This window comes from Triturus cristatus, chromosome 1_1 (genome assembly GCF_964204655.1).
Source record: "Triturus cristatus chromosome 1_1, aTriCri1.1, whole genome shotgun sequence".
Taxonomy (NCBI): Eukaryota; Metazoa; Chordata; class Amphibia; order Caudata; family Salamandridae; genus Triturus; species Triturus cristatus.
In genome coordinates, this window is record NC_140579.1 from 447580917 (window position 1) to 447585707 (window position 4791).

Genomic DNA, 4791 nt, shown 5'->3' on the forward strand with positions numbered 1-4791 from the left:
TTTTCCTGAGCGGAGATTTTCAAATGTAGCGATGCTACATCCTTTCCTTCTCGCTTTGCTCAGAGGTTTGACGGAAGAAGTCAATACAAATTATATTTTCCTTTGTTTGATTTACTATAAGAATTGTTAGCCTAGAGAGGGTTTTTGCCACTTGCCATTTGCCTTTACCGCGTTCCGAATCTGCGTTGGTGAAGATCGTTGCTGAGAGGACTTCGTCTTGAGAGACTTTACCGAGAGACTTGTCCTAACCCGTTCTGACATTTAGCTAGAATAGGTAACTATGAGAAAAATGATTTATTCTGATTAAGATAAAGCAATATAATTTTGAATATGGTGTTGGTTATTATTTCTTGTCAATTATTGAGTATCCTATTTTGATTATTATTGTATAGATTGTTTAGATTATGTTTAAGGGCAGTCTCAATAATCAGATCTTATCGACCCCGATATAGATGCAGGGTGTTTAGGAGTTTTTCTTTCCACAGGTTATTGCTGGTAGAGTATTTGAGCGTATGTTAGTAAAATGGGCCCTAGTGTATGAAGAATGTATGTGCGTGTAACTGTGAGATTACTCTATCCGTGGAAGTAGGGATATTATATACACCCTGATCTCTATCAATACCACTCAAGTGTTGTGGGCATGGACTACCAATGACACAGAGAGAACGGGCAGAAACTGGAGTGAGGGCATGTGCGCCTGACCAGCTTTAAGGGATGGGTCTGTGTAAATATAGGGACAACCATGTAGCAGAAGGAGCTGCTCTGCGACCCTTCCTCACGACACTACAGATGTGTCACTTATTTTAGAGAGCGGCATACCTACTTTTATCTCTTACCACTATTTCCTCCAAAGGATTATTGTGTACAATTGCCAAAGTACATTGTAAAGTGGTGTACAACTGGTGTGTGTTTTTTTTTTTATGTACATTCATGAACCACGCCTTTCATGTGTGACATCCAGTCCCCAGTTAATGTGTTGCAACGGATATTATTTCTTTCAAACCCTGGTGTGAACCAGTCATTGAACTTCCACTGCACCGGGCAACAATTCAATATCAGTAACTTACTGAGAGGCATGTTGTGTCTTCAAACTACAAAGAACAGAGGAAGGAGGCGGTTCATTAAATCTTAAGATAACCCTCTCTGGTAGACATACAGACAACCGCCGCTGCTCAGACAGACACCTGCACTTCAAACCACTGATGAGACAGCAGCGGTGTGAAATGGCGCTGAGAACGTTCTCTGTGGCCGTGGTTTGCACAGTGGTTGCCGGTTGCTAGACCATCGTGTCTGGCATAGTCACTGCCACGTGCGACAACTACCAGTGGGACCAGCTGGGGTCCCCAGGAGTGTTAGCCCCGACCTGCTTTGAATTCCCCTTGGAGGGGTTCAGGGTCATCAGCAAATGCAGCACAGTGGGGAACATGGAGATGGATCTAAGAGAGGTTCCAGTGGACGTGGACACCCTCTGCCTGGTGTTAGACGTGCCAACCGTCCCTACAGGCTCCTTCTCTGCGTACTGAAACCTGACCCGGCTCTATTTGTATGGATCGTTTTATGTTTCTGCAGGAGCCTTCAATGGTGCTGCCAAACTGAGACATCTGGGAATCAAAGGAGATACCAGGCACACTCAACCCGTAGACATGGATGATCAGGTGTTTGGCGGATTGGAGAATCTAACACACTTGGAACTCAGAAATTTGAAAATTGATACAGCTTTTCACAAAAAACTTTGTAAACCCTTACATAGAATACAAGTGATAGCCTTATCTAAAAATGAGGTTCATAGACTGTACAGCCTGACCACTATGCTTCAGTCACTGGCCTCTCTGAAGATCCTGGAAATCAAGAGGAATGGTATTGTTAAAGCCTGTGAGGAGGACTGCATTGACACAAACAACATCAGAGAGAGCACAATTCCAAGGATTACCAGCCTCGATTTGACCAGCAATGATCTAAAAAGTGTGGAGAAAAATGCATTTTGCAACTTTCCTCATCTTACTGTCCTCAAGGTAGACGCGACTGGTCTCAAGGTCATCGAGCTTCTCCGGTCTGGAATAAAGAGCATTGAAATGCTGTCCCTTAATGCCATGAAAAATCAGGACTATCTGAAGATTAAAGATGTCTGCACTGTGGTGTCTCAGCTGGGGGTCAGGAACTTGACAGTCACTCAAAACTATTTCAAGACTTCCCGCTGAGACCTTTGAAGGATGCTCCATGCTGTTGTCTCTCAACATGTCCGGCAACCTCCTTAGAGCTTTCACGAATGATATGGCAAAGAAACTGCTGAGCCTGAGGTCCCTTGTTCTCTCTCTAAACAAGATAAAAAGTCTAGACCTGTGCACATCTGGGACCCCCAATGTTCTGTCCAACCTCACACACCTGGATCTGTCTTTCAACCGCATCACCAATATCGGCTCCGGGCGGCTCTTCTGCCTGGCTAATCTGGAAACACTGGATCTCAGTGGTAATTACCTTGTGTCCCTGGAAAAGGACACCTTTGTTGGTCTCGACAGGCTACAATCTCTGCAGCTGGACTACAAGCAATTCTTTCTGCTTGAGAACTTCTATTTTGATAACTTGAGTAGTGTCAGGGTGCTCGGCCTCACGGGCAACATACTCCAGAACCAGCATAGCTCCCTCACCGCGATGAGCAAGCTTCAGGAGCTATCCATCAGCTTTGAGACTGCTATGGAATTAAAAATCGAACAGAAAGAACTCACTACTCTTACCTTGCAAGCAAAGTCTTCCATAACCTTAACATGCATAAACTACTGCAGCTTACTTGAAGTCCTTCACATTCGTGCACCAGAGATTCATATTCGCCGGTGCTTGTGCAAGGACTTCAAATTTGTGAAAGAACTACGAGAAAACCACAGATTGCAATGTTTAACACTTGGGAACACAGACTGAAGGCTTGGGGCTCCGGTCTATTACTAACATTGAATATTTGTACTACAGTTCTTCTGCAGATATGCCTATCCATAAATCCTTCAGCCCCTTAAATAACAGCCTGCACCATCTTCACAATTTACGTCATCTCCATATAAAAAACCTAAAGTTGGACATAAAGAAGAGTTTCCTGACTCCTGAGCAGCTATTCTGGAACCTAACATACCTTAGAACCCTGATCCTGGAGGATTCTGGGATAGAGGACTTTACTGCCACCATGTTTAGAGACCGTGTCTCTCTGGAGCTGTTAATCTTGAAGTCCCAGCCTGTGAAAACTCTGCAGGAAGGTCTGCTCGACCACTTGGAAAGTATGCACTACATCTACCTGAAGGATGTACCCCTGGAATGTTTGTGTGAACAATCCTGGATCAGAAGATGGGTGACCACTCACCCCCAAGTGAGCGTGCCACAGCTGGGAATACAGACATGTTCTCTTGGGCCACAAAAGCTGAATTTTCTCAATTTCCAGGAGAAAGACTGCAGCTTGCTGATAGGATACCATCTCTTCATTGGGACTTTCTCCTTCAACTTGTTGTTCCTGATCACGGTCCTGCTGTATTACAAGGTGCGCTGGTACCTCCTGTATCTCTACTACATGCTCAGGACCTGGTGGAACTATCGTGGGAGACGCAACAGAAAGAGGCAATATGACTTTGATGCCTTTGTCTCTCATAGCAGCTGCGATGAGGCTTGGGTTGTCTGCGAGTTCCTGCCCAACTTGGAAGAGAGGGGACCCCCGTTCTTTAAAGTGTGTCTCGATGGCAGGGACTTTGAGGTCGGCAAAGACATCTTGGATAACATCATGGACAGCATTTATAGGAGCCGCTGGGTGGTGTGTCTGATCAGCCGCCATTACCTGCGCAGCCACTGGTGCTCCTTGGAAGTGCGGGTGGCCACATACCGCCTTCTTGTAGAAAGCATGGATTCCTTGGTGATGGTGTTCCTGGAGAAAGTGTCCATGAGGAGCCTCTCCCGCTACCACCAACTGGCCAAACTGGTAAAGAAGAAAACCTACCTGGAGTGGAAGGAGGACTTGGGCCAGCAGCCTCTGTTCCGGGCCCGACTGCGGAAAGCCATTGGAGGGGATGGAGCTGAGCAATATCCTTGGGAAATGGATGTGGTGTCTTGAATGTCATGGCGTTTCGCATTATCTTCTGTGGTTAAGGGTGCGGTGTCATGGGATGGAGTCGCATATTAATTAGGGTCTGCTTTGGATGTAGATGTGGTGTTTGGGAAGTTGGCAGGATGTGGCAATATCTCCTTGTAATATGGATGTAGTGCCTTGGAATATTGTCATCATGTTTTGCAGTATCTTTTGTTGTTAAGGGTGCAGCGTCATGGAATGGAGTGTTTTATTATGGTATTATCACCTTTGGTTATTAATGTTGTGTTTTGCTTTGTTGGCAGGGTGTGGGGGTATTATCTCCTTGGGATGTGGTGTCTAGGAATGTCGTCATGATGTTTCGCATTATCTTCTATGGTTAAGAGTGCAATGTCTTGGGATGGAGTCGCATATTATTAGGGTCTGCTTTGAATATAGATGTGGTGTTTTGGGATGTTGGCAGTGTGTGTTGGCATTATCCCCGTAGGATATGGATGTGGTGCCTTTGAAAGTCGTCGTGGTGTTTCTCATCATCTTCTATGGTTACAGGTGTGGTGTCATGGGATGGATTGTTTTATTATGGCATTAAGTGTTTTGGTTATAGATGTGGTGTTTTGCTTTGTTAGCAGGGCGAGGTGGCATTATCTCCTTTGGATATGGATGTGGTGTCAAGGAATGTCTTCATGGTATTTTGCATTATCTTCTATGGTTAAGGGTACAGTGTCAGGGGATGGAGT

The 4791-nt window shown here is 45.2% G+C and overlaps 1 pseudogene; it reads left to right on the top strand.

Annotated features, from left to right (window-relative positions):
* Positions 1–1223: 1223 nt before the first annotated feature.
* Positions 1224–4081, top strand: LOC146870423 (uncharacterized; annotated as a pseudogene).
* The last annotated feature ends 710 nt before the right edge of the window (positions 4082–4791 follow it).